Genomic DNA, 15,815 nt, shown 5'->3' with positions numbered 1-15,815 from the left:
TCATGTTTCAGATAAATATCATTAAACAATCGATTACAACTTTTAAGTTGTGAAAGCTTTTCTTTTTTGTTTGATTTTACCTAAACTGAAATAAAAACGGAGTGTGATACTGTGTTGAAAGTGTACTTGTAATGTGAAAGTTATGTTTAAAGAAAATCTTTTTGAATTGATAAGTTGTTGTAATAAACCTTTTAATATCTCTTTAAAGTTCAGCTTGGACTTCATTTTTTTCTCCACTTCATACCAAGACATTCAACAACAGAGAAAAGATGAAATATCTGCATGTTTTTTTTTTTTCTGAAGGATCTGATGTTTTGTATCTAAATAGTTTTGAACTCATGGAGCTGTGACACAATGAAACTTGAATTTAACCCATAATTCCACAAAATGTTTCAGTGCAGACGCTGAAACTGCTGTTGAAATACAATAAAATAGAATTTGTGGTGTGTTGTGCCACCTTGTGGAGAACCTGGAGGCAAATTTCAGAGGAAATCACAGTTCCTGTTGCTTTGTGGACAAGTGGTTTACGCTCTCATCTCACAAGGACAAATGTCTAGTTCGATTCTTGGCTTGGGGATCTCTCTCTGCACAGTCTGCATGTTCTTTTCTCTTTATTTCCTCTAAGTGCTGTGGTTCCATATATTTGCAGTGGATGTTCAGACAGCACTGTGTTTGTCATTGTCCAGTTCTTGTCCTGAAGAGCTGCCATTCTGACCTCTGACCTTTCTCTGCTCCAGCAAGCGTGATTCAAATGAAGCGGTGACACTCAGCAGAAGCCTGACTATAATCAGGTGCGATTTTATTTTTACCTACCTTATTTTTACTCAAACGTTCTACCACAACCCTAAAAAAAACTAAATTCGACAAAGAACTAATTTGTTATCCCTATTGGTAATCACTATAAATAAATTAAAAAATACTTGACTAAAAGTTAATTATGGTGAAATTAATTAAAAAAAAAATCAAGGTTTGGGCTAAAGTGGTAAAATTTGAAGAGTTGCTAATAACAATAATAGTAAAGAAATACAGGTCTACCTGAATTATCGGAATCTGTCTAAACTATTATGTGTAACATGAAAAACTTTATTTGTTTCAGTGATTCAGTCCAGAAAGGGAGGTTTGATATTTCACATTCCATGCATGTATTCAATAATTTTTTTCAAATCTTCAAATTTTTTAAACAGTCTCATGTTCGGACATTATTTCAACTTCAAATCTAGAAATGTTGGTCTATTGAATGAAACGTCCATTTGAGTCAACTTTTCAGTTCTGTTGTAATTCATTAAGATGCATCTTTTCGCAGTTCGATGAATTTTGACAAGAAAACAAAACTTGTGCACATGCCAGAGCAAAATATCTCCAAGATGTTGGTAATGAACTTTCAAACACACTACTCATTTCGATATGAAATTCACTACATCGTTAATAACAAATTGCAGTGGGAGCACTGATTTAGAAATTAAAAGCGTGTGATGTACAAAGAGTGTAAGTATGAGTGTTTTTAATGATTTAGCCTGTATTTGTTACTTTTAATCGTCACTGTTGTTTTAAATTCCATTGTAGCACTTTGAGATTTGTTTTACAAATGTAAAGTGCATGACAAATAAAATTCATTATTATTATTATTATTATTAAAGTCTGATGTTAGGCCAGTGACTAAATTCAGTTCAAATGAAGCTGCATCTCTTAGTTGGAGGAAGATGCTCTATAAGGACAACCATTGCAGTTCACTGAAGAAATAGAGCTGAACTTAACTCCTAACATGTAGAAAGCTCTTATGAAAATATGTTAATTCAGGGTTAGGAATAGATTATGATATTACTTACAGTCTCACATCTCTCACGGCATTGTCTAAAGTGAGTTGGTTCAGGTATCTTGAGCTGCTCCTCCACTGAAATAAAAGCTGAGTGTAATGTCCATCATGACATGGATCAATCATTGATGCTGCCCTGATCTAAACTCTGGTTAAACTTTATCCATTGTGTGGAATCTGAACAGGTGTTCACGTGCTGCGCTGCCACATGATCACTGAATGGCAGAACTGATTATGTCTCATAAATGATGTGATGATAATGAAGCCTCAGATGAGCCTCCTGACCCCCAGGTCAATGTGTTGATCGATAAAGCAGCACCAGCTCAGGGTGGCCAGCAGGTGGCGTCACAGCCAAACTTGTTCACAGTGGCTGCTTTAATGTATGTATCTGCTGTTTATGGCAAGAATGCTGTTTATTCTCAGGAGAAATTCAGACGATTGGTTGTTTGTTTGTGAAATACTCACTTAAACTGATGATTGAAATAATAATAGCCACTTCATTAAATCCCACTCAGTGCCAAACTATCATCAGAATAATAAAATGAGTGAGTGATATTCTTCTGTGATTCAGCTTTTGTCTTTTTAAACCCTCAGCGGCTGGATTCTGCTGCCAGCTCTGTGTTTGGCTCCAACGTGGAGCTGAGCGGCGTTTCCTAACTGGGGCATCCCTGATGAGCTGATCACAGTGGGGAGAAATGTAAATGTTACTATGTAGGTCACGGCGCTGGCAAAGAACAACACTTTTGTCTTTTTGGGGTGTTTATTTACAAAGCCGGAGCCGAGCGGTGCTGCGGTGCTTTGTGCATCTTTGATGTTCAATCAAAGGGTGAAAGAAAAGAAGGAGCGTCAGGCCCATATTTGCCCAAACTCTCTCACCCCCACATTCAGACTATTAATTTTGATTGTTTGATTAATTGAATCCCCCTCTGGCAAACAGCTCAACGTTATTCATTATTCATTCCATAATTATTTTAATGCTAATTTGATGAGGTTTTTCATTAACGAATGCAGGACGTTTAAAGGGATCACCACTCTCTGGCTGCAGATCAGCGGCCGGAGGAAAACCTTCCAGACAGGAAGCAGTGTCCTCCCGGTGAAGAAGACCAGCCGTAAACTCTGAAACACGATTATGGGGCACGTGACGCCACAGAGTCTAATAGGGAGAGAAGAGCAACAGACACAAAGATGGCCAGCGTCGAGCCCCTCGATAAATGAGCGGGATAATAATGTGGGGCCGATCTGCTGACAGGCGGACTGCTCCAGCTGTTCCCATAATTCGACAGGTATTACGCGTTGGCCCTCAGCAGTCTGCCTCAGTAGACCCGCACTTAATTAGGCAAGGATTAGGGCCAAACAGCCTCATTTACGTGAATTGTATCATAAGTACAACCTGGCCAGCCCTTTTCTCCTTCGGGGGGCATCTGGGGTGCGTTCTCAAGAAAACGCAGAGGCTGCAGAAATGAAGATGCTCCAGGCCTCCGACTCCTGATTTCTCAACAATGAGCATTTCTTCCCCCTGCTGAGGGGAGGGGGGGGGGGGGGGGGGGGGGGGGGGGGGGGGGTGCTCTTTAAGCACAGGCTTTAACCCCTCAAATCCAGGGAGACCCAGATGAAACGTCCCCATTTACATTTAATTCAGATTATGTAAAACACACTGGTCGTGTCCCAAACCAAACAGTGGACACAATGCAGCCAGCCTGCAGCTCCCAGCAAAGAAATCCTCTTTTGTCATTCAAATGCAGAGAACATATTTCCTTCATACATTGTCCAGGTTTTTAATTGAACTCTTGATGAGTTATAGATGGCGATAGCTGCTCAGCGGACGGGCAGGCTGCACACACACACACACACACACTCGGTGTGTTTTCTCTTGTTCTTGAGCAGAGGGCGAGCGGGCACGGCGTCTGGCCGTGCCACCAGGGATGTACATTCATTTAATAGCATTATAGCAGGGTATCAGCCCCGCTGTCATTAAGAGCACGGGCGGAGGCAAATCCCCGGTGGGCATGTGCACGTGCACGTGCAGCGGGGTGCAAATCGCCCCTCCCGGGCACCGGAGCTCGGCGGGGTGTCTGGAGCCACCAAGACGCCTCCTCCATCAGCCTCTGCTGACATTAGTATGCATGAAGGTCTCTTCACAGTCTGTATGCATGTTATTCTATTACTGAGTCCAGCTCCCCATGTGAATTCTCTTATTTTGTAGTTAATATTTAATGGGGGACCAGTCTACTGATTATGGCTCTATGTGTGTGCTCAGTGTTTGATGTTTGCTGGAGGAGCTACACAGGATCTGTATTTAGGTAGAAGTAACAATACTAGTGAATATTTATGATGGGGATCATCAGAAAATATGACTGGTTTTTCATATAATACATTCAGATATTATGAATGTATTGTATAATTCTAGTATGAGTAAATCTGACTTGTTTTATTTTGAGTTGTCTTGTGATCATATGACAGTTGAAAAACTACACAAAGACTTTCTTGTTTGTTCTCTGTCTGAAACGAAGCTGCTCGTTTTTAATATTATATCAGTGGTTTCCGTCTGTTGTTGCCTCGGTTCATCACCGTGAGTCCTCTGTGATGTCTGCTTCGCTTCTAACCAGGGTTAAAAAAAGAAATCCTGTCACTTCCTTCATGCCATTCTCGCTGCGGCCTCTGGGCATCCGGTCTTAAAATGATGGATAACTTCCAGGGGGCTACTTGTCCCGACCCTACATGACATTTGGAGCTGTCCTTCATGCCCTCCTGTGTCTCATGTCTGATCCTGGTCCACCGGATCCTTTGCGTTCCTCTTAATGACATGTTTGCTGGGTATATTAAGCTGTTGTATTGGGAGGGGGGATGGAAGGCTGAGGTCTTGTTTATTACTGACTGTTGTTTCTGTGTGTGTGTGTGTGTGTGTGCACTCACTCAACCAGTCCAGTGTGATCAAGGCACGTTCCAGATAATTTGACTGCCAGATTCAGACACATGAGACACTGGAAACATGATGCAGTGAACCTCAACACACTCCCAACTACAGCCTCTGTAACAACCCAGAGGAGTTACTGTATCTGTCTGATCAGTGTAGCTTAGACATATTTTTGGAAAATTGTGTGCGTTGAGTGCACCAAAGTGACATTTGACCTTGTTTGATGGTGTTACCTCTGGTCCTGGGGGCTTGGAGTCCTGCAGGGTATTGATGCGTCCCTATTGCAGTCGGTGACTGATTATCATGCTTTCTGCAGCTTCGTCCGTTGCAGCCTGGCGTTGCAGCAGGAAGATCCTGAACATCCAGTTTACAGGTGTGCAAACCTCTGCACGACTCGCTGCCCTGATGCTAGGAGTGGAGAAAATGTGCTTTGTGCTGAGATCAGGATACGGTTTAGGGTCAGACTGGAAACAATGCAGTGAGTTAGGAGACGAAAACCAGAGAAAAAAAGTGTGGTGGCCTGAAGGATACTGAAGCCAGCATGGAACCGCAAGGGCACTGGTTCAAATCCCAAGGTCTGCTAGTGGTTTAAGTGTAGAAATTGAGAGGCACCCCTTGAAGCGAGGATCTTGAATGCTCTTTTGTTAAAAGAGGGTTAAACGCAGAGGACAAATCTCACATCACAACAAACAAGACACATAAAGAATTTCTTTAAGGCCTCTGCCGCTGTGCCTCGATGCAAAATATGTAATAATTCATATCTGAATATAGTTAACCTCATTACTGAGCAGGTCTGTTCAACAGAGAAGATGATTAGGAGATATATGAAAGACAGAATAACAACATGATGTGTTTCTATGGAATTTCAAGCAGAAAATACTAGAAATGCAGATAAATATGAACCTATCAGTATTGCTGTTGCACCCATTCTTTAGCTCAAATTGAGAGATAAATTCTTCATCTCATTTCCTTTCTTGAAGAGAGTTTTGACTCTTTGAAGGGGAAACGGCCTTGCTATTTGTTCCTAATTAATAATTGATCAGTATTGATCCCTGACGCTGGGGCTGCTTTCTGATCTCGGTGTGAGGACTAATTATCTCTAAACGATGTGAAAGCGTGCCATCGAGGTGAAGTCCTGTAAGGTGTGTCTGAGCTGGAGTGTGTGTTGACCTTTCACTTCAACATGCTTGCGCTGGGGAATCTGCCCCACAATGTGCTGATCAGTGAAAAGCCTCATCGATCGCCAGACAGGATCACAGGATTGATTTTTGCAGCGGCAGTTGTCGACAGGAATCTCTATGAACTGTAATTTTGAACATTTGCACATGTAGACGCAACACAGACCTATTTCATGTTTGACGAAAATACTGCAACAAAAGAGAGAATATCCTGGAAAAGTGTATTACTTTGTTTTTCAGCTCTCGCTCATTTAAAAACTTTTATTTATGACTTCAACAAGCTTAATAACCTTCCCTTTCCATCTGTATTGTGAAAGTTTGAGCATGTGTACGAATGAGCAGCAGAACTGATACGATTTGTACACATATGCATAATTTGCCAGTCTCCTCTGCCAAGCCGCTCATTCATTCTAACCTGGCACCATCTAAAAGGGAAATGAACAAGCTTTCCAAAACATAAGATTCATTACCAAAGAAATAATCTTACTTTTTGTTCTTAGTTTATCTGAATTGGTCTTCATGTGTTTTTTTTCTATGACCAGTGTTTGACTTGATGTTGGAGCCTTGCTCATTCAGAAGCTAAAAAGTGCGCTCTTGACATTGACTTGCACACCACAGCGTCGACCCCCATGTCTGCCCGGTCCCTGGCCGCCTTCCCCCCTCTCTCCTCCGCCTGCACACTGACCAGCATTACTGATTGCTCCTGTATCATTGTAGGCACAGTTGTGTTGATTTATTGGCTCTGCAGGGATCTTGATCCCCCTCATTAGCTCCTTCATTACACCGTCGATCATTTCATGGCGGGCCATATTGTACTCTGAGCTTTATTGAGCTGGCTCTCCTGGCACGTTTTTGTGGACGGTGGTTAATGTGATAAATTCTTTTTTTAATTCTTTTTTTTTTTTTTTTGCTCCTTGTGATCATCAGCTTTTAGGCAAAAAAGCCCTCCCAAAGTAAAGACACCTAAAGCACCAAAATCCTTTTTCTAGCGTTACGTCATAAGTTATTAGAAGAAATCAGATCAAAACAGTCACGCGTGTTACTCTGTATTCTGTATTTAACACAAGTGATGATGGAAAAAAACCCACAATGAAGCTCAAACTGATATCTTTAGACTCCTGTCTTTAATCTAAATGTGGTCTTCACAGACATAAAACAACATAAATGAAATGAATTGACTGTAAACGGATTTATTTTCTCATCTAAAAGCATCAAATGATGATTAATATAAATGTCAAACAACAAAATTGAATAGTTTGTCTTGCTACATACTATATTCTAGTTTAATCCATCTGCAGTTGCCAGTGAATAAACTCTATTGTTAGTTCTTTGGTGTATTTTTGACTTGTCTTAGTTGATTCTAAAGAAAATTTGTTTACACTTTCTTGAAATGAGTTTTTATGTCTGTCAGTGTAGAAATTGTTTGATAAAGGCACAACAGAGGACAAGTATGACTATTTCTACATAAAAGCAGTGAATCAGGTGAATATAGCTGTTCCAAAATTAGCAATAAGATGAAATCTTTCAGCTTCTACCACAGTTGGCTGAGTTGAATCTTCATAGGATTCCAACTAAAATACATGAAAGTGAAACCTTTCAAACCACATTTTCAAAGGCTCTGAAAAAAAGTCAACACCAGTGTGTGTCATTTATTTACAAGGAATCATCTGAGGGAAGTTATTTAGAGTTAAATATGCATTTAATTAAAACTGATTGCAGTTCATAAAATGTAATATTATTTGCAACAAATGTTCATATGTTCGTGCCCTCAATATGTTTATTGTCTCTTGTTTAGTTGCTCTGATTGAACATGGTTTCATCATGGTTTCACCTCTATTAAAACAGTCATCAGTCATGTGAAGCTGTGCATTTACTTGGAATAAGAGGTGTTTTTAAGACAGCGGGGGAAAAACATGAGTTTAAAGCAGAAGTGTTTTGCTTTGTCATTATTAAAATAAACTACAAAAAAAATCCCACATGAGCGCCGATTCTTATGAAACAGGATGAAATGGCAAAAATCCTAAAATGCGGTTGGTTTCACAGTTATTGTTGTACTTTTACTTTAATTTGGAGAAGTGACAGAACTGTGTGTTTTATTCACTTAACAATCAAACATTAATACATCAGTGCTGTGAGGCGACAGAGCGAACCACTGCCTCACTGTGCCGCCCTCTCCCATCAGATTAACAAAACAATCTGGTCTAACAGAGTAAAGGATTGCATTTTTTCACATCAAGTAAACTGTATCCAAATCAAAGACACGAACAAATACAGTTCTCTTTGCACATCTGAAGGATAATTCACAATTATGGCGAACGTGGAGGATGTTTTTGGACGTGCTGTGAGCTGATTGCCTCGTAACGACTTCTGATGCATGTAGCGGTTGCTTCAGATTTCACTCTGTCAGGTTCAGAGTGTGCTGCTCTTCTCAAGATGACCTTGCAGGTTATGATGGGATACAATTTCGCCTGTTCAGAAATACAATATGCAAAGCTCCCACTACCTCCTGTCACTCAGCGTTATATCAATCAGGACACATTCTGCTGTTTTATTTTCTCATCTGAGCGTATTTTATCGGACTAATAAATCTTTTTACTTTCCATCAGGAAAGAAAATGAGCTAAGAACAGGCATCCCTTAAACATTAACCCTCCACAGTTTGTGGATGTGCCGCTGCGTTTTTATATTCATCACTCTCATTAAATGAAACGAGTCCATCGCATCTTTGCAGGAACGTGTATCTTCCATTTTCTGCAGCTCCAACTCCAGACAGTCACACCTAATGGGATTTCCATAAATCTACTAAATGGTTTAAAAACAGCTTTGCCCTCTTCTGATTTCCAGAAATCCTTGTGTGGACTTTGGAAATATGTTTCAGATGCACACAGTTGGGCAGAATGGCTCCGCTCATTCTCTCTAACAGCTAAATCACGGCTGAGCTCGGTGGAGTTAATGGGATTACAGAAGAGGCTGCTAACCCTGGATTTAACTATCAAATGTTTAAGAGCAGCGCCGGGCTAATGAGGGCGCTGCTCGCTGCACATGAAGGGGAGCGTGATGATTTTTGGTTTATCTGATGACACCAGGGACTGGCGGAGGGTCACAGCTTTTATTGGTGGTATTAAAGCACGTATTAGACTTTTCATGCTCGTAAACGGCGCCGTCGGGGTGAAATGAGGACGGTGTCTGTCTGACGGGCCTGCAGAGGCAGCCGGAGCGCCTCGTCTCTGTTGTTCCAGCTGTTGGCGGAGCTGTGAATCCCAGCGCCGAGCCGTTTGAGGGGCAGTGATGGTTACAGGAGATATACTGCTGCTTACCGATCGTTTATTTTAAAGGTGACGTTTAGGGCTGCTCTTATTTTGACCAAAATGGAATAGATCCTTAAAATACATACAAATCCCCGGTCCGTGCTATAAGGGGGAAAAAAATACAGCACATAATGACATGTAGATTCATTGTAACAATTACACAGATGAGCTTAAGGTAATTGCAAATCAACTGCTCAAGCTAAGAGATTAATGATCACTGTGTGGATGAAAATGGTCCCATATGAATGCATTGTTGTCGTCTGTTTCAATCCATCCATCTTCTTTATCTGCTTCATCCATTCATTAGTTTGTCTTCTGGCGATCTGGTAGTGGACAGGAATATTCTTGCTATATAAACCCTGGACAGGCTTCTAGTTTGTCAGAACACAGACAGTCTGTGCTTTTTCCAGGCGGAAAAAAGTCTAACCCTAACCCTTCTACCAGTAAACAGGAGTTTAACCAAATAGTAACAGTGTTTGTTTTAGCAGAGGCAGCAGCTCCAGTGGGGACAGGGAGGAAGAGCGGGTCTGAAGCTCACTATCAAACCACACATTGATTACATTCAAGTATTCATGCCTGATAATGAAACATCCAGCAGCGGCTTCAACAAAGCGAGGCCGCTTCACTGGAGAGCCGTATCTTCTTCCACCATCAGAAAAACACAGCTGCAGCATACCGGTGATTGATGGAGGGCAGAAGAAGCATTAGCATGTTATCAGTAATTTAACAAAAAAAATTATAAAGCGGATTACCAGCTTATTTTTAACCAGGAAATTTACTGTCATTTTACCTGTTTCTCTAACTACTATTTTCTTTACTTTTTTCTGACTTTTCTGTTAGTCAACAAAGGTCTGAACAAACTTTTTTAGAACATTTTTTTTTTTACAAGGCACATTTAAATGTCACAACAGTTAAATGTAGGTAACGATCACTCTGATTGTAGCAGGAGGCGACTCTGAGCCAAACTGACATGATTTCAGGATTTCTTTTCTTTACAACTCAGCTGGAATAAACACAAAGGTTTTTCCTTTTATCACTTTCATGTGTGCCTTTTTTCCTGCTGTTACAGACAAAACTGGCTCTTAAAAAGCTTTATTGCGGCCGTCTGAACCTGGAGACTGCAGCCGTCATCAAATTAATTACAGCTGTGCTTCTCCGGCACTATAAAGCTCTGCTCGGTGCTGATGTGCAAATTTAGTCAGAACAGCAGGAGGGCTGCTGTTTACGATTCAGGGAGGATTATGTGCGTTTTGTTCAGATATCTGTTTGTAAAAATATGTTAACTCGTCAGTTAGATCAATGTTGCAGGACTGTTATTGTCGTATTTAATATATATTATTATCTAATATACAGAGAGGTGGTTTAATAATTGAAAAAGTATTATCGAGAAGTAGTTGCTAACTTTTCATACTGCTGTATATCAAAAACAGGGCTCATTTTTTGAATAAAGAAGGATCAATGAAGGCATATCAAACAATCAAAACAAGATTCACACAAAACAGCAAAGATAAAATTGTGTATCACACCGGATCCGAGTGGAGTAAAAGAAAACTGCGTGAAGTTAAATCAGTTTAAATATGGGTAACAGATGATACTTTACAGCATATCTTCACATAATGTACATGGCGTGTCCCTATAAATCGCAAATATAGAATTTATTCTGAACATTTCTTATACTTTTACATCCTGAAAGTCATAGATACGCAAAGACTGTTCTTAAGCTGAACCCCATTTCCCCACATGTAGTTTTATTCTTCTTACATTACATCAAAACCACAGCTTTTTGGTGATCTGTCATCTCAAACTTAAGTGTTTCTAATGTTTATTCATTGGAAACATTGAAATAATCAGACTGATCACTAGTTATTGCTTTCGCAGAAATCAATATTAAAAGCTGTTTAACTTTAGGCACGGTTCTGATGTATGAAGAAGATTTACAGCATTGGTTACATTTTTAAAAAAATCTTCCAGTCTGTCAGGGTTTTGAGTCTTTTCCATTCCTCTGAAATATTGATGGATGGCTGTGTGCTGTGTGGAATCAGACGGCCTTGAAGATTGCAGTGTTGTGATGATTGTTGCCTCTGATTAGCCGACTCGCAGCTGCCTGCTTTCACAGCAGCGAATGAATTAATCAAGACAACAAAGACGAGCTAATCACTGTTTTAACATTCGCCCCATTAAATGAAGTGATGGCTAATTACTGTTTGCGCTCTAAGACAGGCTTTTAGGAATCTTTAAATTGCTTTGAAGTCACACATCGTCGTGGGCTGATTTCAGGGAGATACCCAACTCTAAAATCCTCTTTATGTGCACGGATACACACACACGCTCCTGACTTCACTCTGCTTTTTGCACAACAAATATTGACGGCATTAGAAATGATCAGAAAACAGAAAAACACTTGCTGTTGACAGTGTTGCTGTTTGTTCAGCAATTCCCAGGATGTTACTTGCCCTGAGATGATCACGCTTGACAAAGAAAACCATAATAAAAATTAGTTTTAGAATCTGTAACAGACTTGAAAATACTCATTTTAGCTTTAATATGGAAGTCTCATGGCTTTGTATGTCGGTGAGAGCGTTTGCGTCTAAATGCATTTGATTCTACTGTGATGTTTTTATGAATCAGTGGATTTGGAGAGGGGCTTCTGCAAGCTTTCTCAGAGTCCACTTCTGGGTGAACGAGGGTGAAAACACCCCGGAACCACTGGTTTAGTTCATGCAGTTGATCAGGAAACATGTTCTTGGGTTTTTAAGACATTTAAATTATGCAAAAGGAGAATAAATCTGATGAGTCTGCCTCAAATTGAACATAATGGAGATGTAAATTAATCTGCCAGTTCCACATTATCCTAGGTGGGTTTTTTTATGGATTGTGTCGCTTCAGTAGCTTTAAACTCAGCAATTCGTACTTGCATGATAAAATGATCTTAAAAAAAAAAAAAAAATCACAGTCTTCTAATATTTTTTTCTTCCACAACTACATGTGAGAGAATATGAGTTTTGTTTAATATTATTTAGATGTTAGTCCCTCAAATACCTGATAAATGCTTCAAAATAAATTGAATTCAGTCAAAACAGACATCTGCCTACAGCTGAAACAACAGCATTTTTTAAAAATCCTTCATTATTAGTCCCATAAGGTGAATTTTGCAAATTTCTCAAACAGCCAGATGAAATTGCTCCGAGACTAAAATCCTTCTGCTGTAGTAACAATGGGCCACGTATCTGTACAATATCCTGGTTTGTTTAACATAAACAGGGCGACTTTAATGATATTCCAGTCTTGTGTCATCAGATCTCCGTGTTATCCCGACACGCTCTGCTCCTCCGTGCGCCATCATGCCGCTCTGCCAGACGTAAGCCTGACAGATATTGATCGGATCAGACACGGTGATATTTTCACCCCCTTTATTACATTTATGTCACACTGCAAACAAACCTAATGCCTCTCCATAGTGCATCCAATCTAAAGCTGCTCTTTCCTGTCTCCTGGCCAGTGAAGTAATAAAGGAGGAATGGGAGGGATTTTAACCACGATCATCCAATGAGACCACATGAGACGAGCCAGAATAAGACTGTCCGCTCCGTGAACTGTGAGCTGCTGCATGGTTCAGGAATTTTTTAAAGAAACGAGGAATCTCATTTCTTCATTTTAAGTCGAAGTACAAATGAACAACTTTGCTCATTGTGAAGGCCACAAATATGCTGCTAATTCCATAAAAGAAAATAACAATATGTTGTCAGGTTAAGGTTATTTAATCAGCATCAGTCCATTTAATTGTTTTGAGCCATGAAAATAGATTTACTCCATAGTATTTATGAATGATATGTGGTTAATATAATTAGCTCTAACCCTCTGGCTCACTGCTCTTGTAAAATCAATACTAGAAAATTGGTTTGGGGCCATATGAAACACAGACAGGGTTCTCATGTGGCCCACAGACCCACAGTTGGCCATCCCTTGTATGAGAGTAGAAGACGCTTCGAGCTCTTTCATGTCACAGCAGAGAGAAGATCCAACAGTCCATTTACTGAACTGAGCGATTTGTCTCAAAGGTAAGTTTATAACTACTTTATGAAACAAACAGTTCAATAATTTTCACATTTTTTTAAGGAATGATTTGGAGCTGTGGGCCTCACTCTGGCGAACACTCTCACCTCACAATGAGAACACAATGTCTGCCTCTGCGTTTGTCCTGTGATGGACTGGCGACCCTGTCATCCTTTGTCTGCTGCGACTCGCCGCGGCCCGCCGTGACCACGAGCCGATGAACGTAGTGTAGAAGTTCACTGGAGGGATTTGCAATGGTTGTTACTTTGGCTCAGTCTTCTTTTCAAAAGACATGTTGATCTCAATGAGACTTTCTGGTCCAATAAAAGTGAAACAGAAGCTGATAGAAAACCACAGTCAGTGTGCATTAACCTTTAATCCAAATACACCGTTCATGAACGCCTTCTTTATCATCCAACTTTCACTTCCACTTTTCAGCTGATTTAAATGATCTTTATAATGTTAACTTTATGCAGAACACATGATAAGCCATTATGACATAAATAAATTATTGATTGATCTTTAGTTACAGGGCGATATCGAGTGTGTTTAGGATTTTACAACAGTTCTATCTAGTGGAAAATCATCTGTTAGCCTTCTGTTTTACATGAGACTTGAAAACATAACCATTGAGTGTCAAGTTTGAGCAGCGCTGAACCTTTTTTTCCCTCATTTGATGCACACTGGTGATTCCAGTCAAATCTGACCCCCAACGTGTACAGAAATGTGTAGCATCAGTTAATATTTGGTTTTTTTGGATCACTTTAAGTAATACTATTAAATCTCGAGGTACAATAATTGTATTTTTTTCTAATACGGTAATTGCATTGGATAATTAAAAAAACTGGGTCTATCTATCTATCTATCTATCTATCTATCTATCTATCTATCTATCTATCTATCAAAGTCCAGAAGAGCCACTGACAATACCCTGTAATGAAACTATTTTTCTCCTTATAGAAAAAGCTGTATTTCTGCACTGCACTGCATCCCTGCTTAAAGAAAATCACCTGAGACCTAAATGAAGCTATTTTAAACCTTTATGTAACAAAGGCAGCAGTGCCGTCTTCGCTCCGGCTGAAAGAGGCTTTGTGCAAAGTTCTGATGTTGCAGATAGTTCATGAAAGCATAACAAGTGAGACCTTTGATTATTTGCGTCAAACCTTCACATTGATTCATCATGAGTTTGAGTGCGACTTGTTTACTCATCCAGCGTATACAAAGGATGGCAAATGAGCTCTGACGGTCTGAGGCGGGCCTCTGGAGAGGAACGCCGCTCTCTGCAAACACAAAACCAGCCAGAGGCAAGCGAGGCAGCGTGTCGACAATGAGCGAGATTGTCCTGGCGTAGCAGCGCAGGAAGAGGATTAGGTAGAAACTCGGAATTCCTTCATGTCTGTGGAATAAACTCAGGGAAGTTTTCAGGGCGATCTCTGCAGCTGAGTGCCCTCCGTGGCTAACTTGGCCATTCTTCTGCGGCGGGTGTTACGTAGCCTCACACAGCGCCGGGGACACGTTAACAGGGTTGGATAACAGTGGCTCTGGGAAGGGAAATGGGCTCAACTTGAGCACTTCAAAACAAAGAGCAACTCTGTTTGAGATTCCTGGCAGATTACGTCCATTAGCTCACTGCTTGTGTAATGTCTTATGTAAAACCAAGGTGCTATTCTTAAATGTTTAAATTAAGCATGAGCACCGCTGTTGCAATTATTTGTTTTCCTTTTTGGCAACTCGCCCCTTCAGCTATTTTCTCTCTCAGTCTGAAAAGTGCATTTCTGTCTTTGATATGCTAACAAGCAGCGCAGACGCCGGTCCACCAGATGTCCACCAGCAGCTCCGTTCTGCCTAATCTTGAATGATTTCATATTCATGGCCTGCTGATTTGAAAACCGCCTCAAGCCAAGTGTGCTGTTTAGGACGGACATAAATTCATATACTGCTAAGTCTATCAGCTGGCCTGTTTATGCAGCAATCACTGTCAATCATGTTGCCTTTGCCAACACTATAAACCCACACCAGTGCAGGAGAAACACGGCTACTACATGGACGCTGATGTTTTATTTTCCAGACTTTTACACCACGGCAGGTCCTTGAAGTTTGTATCTTCGATTCAGGTACTCACTACACATTTCAGAAAACTGTAAGCAGAGCAACATTGTTGAAATTCCCCACAAAAAGTCCAGTGGGGCAAGGAACATGCTAGAATCTGATTGAGCGGCTATTTTCAACACATTTGTACTTAATCTGGATTATCCGAACCACTTTGTTCAGAGGCTGTGCTAAATGTTAACACTGTGTGGGTCTCAGAAAACTGAAGAAAACTTCAACAAAAGGAAGAAGTCTAGAACAACTGATTACTTTGGAAAATACATTTTATTTGTATTTTTTTGCTAGCTGGAACATTAATTGTAAGTTTGGTTTTCTGCTTAATTGCACTTATTTGAACTACATAAATTCATTCTCAGAGAGGCTTCCTGAGAGCAGGAGTGATTCATATTAACACCTGAAAGCTTCACATAGCGAAATAACACCTGCTGGTTTCTTTTTATA

Source organism: Salarias fasciatus, chromosome 16 (assembly GCF_902148845.1).
Source record: "Salarias fasciatus chromosome 16, fSalaFa1.1, whole genome shotgun sequence".
NCBI lineage: Eukaryota > Metazoa > Chordata > Actinopteri > Blenniiformes > Blenniidae > Salarias > Salarias fasciatus.
This window is presented reverse-complemented; position numbering follows the sequence as displayed.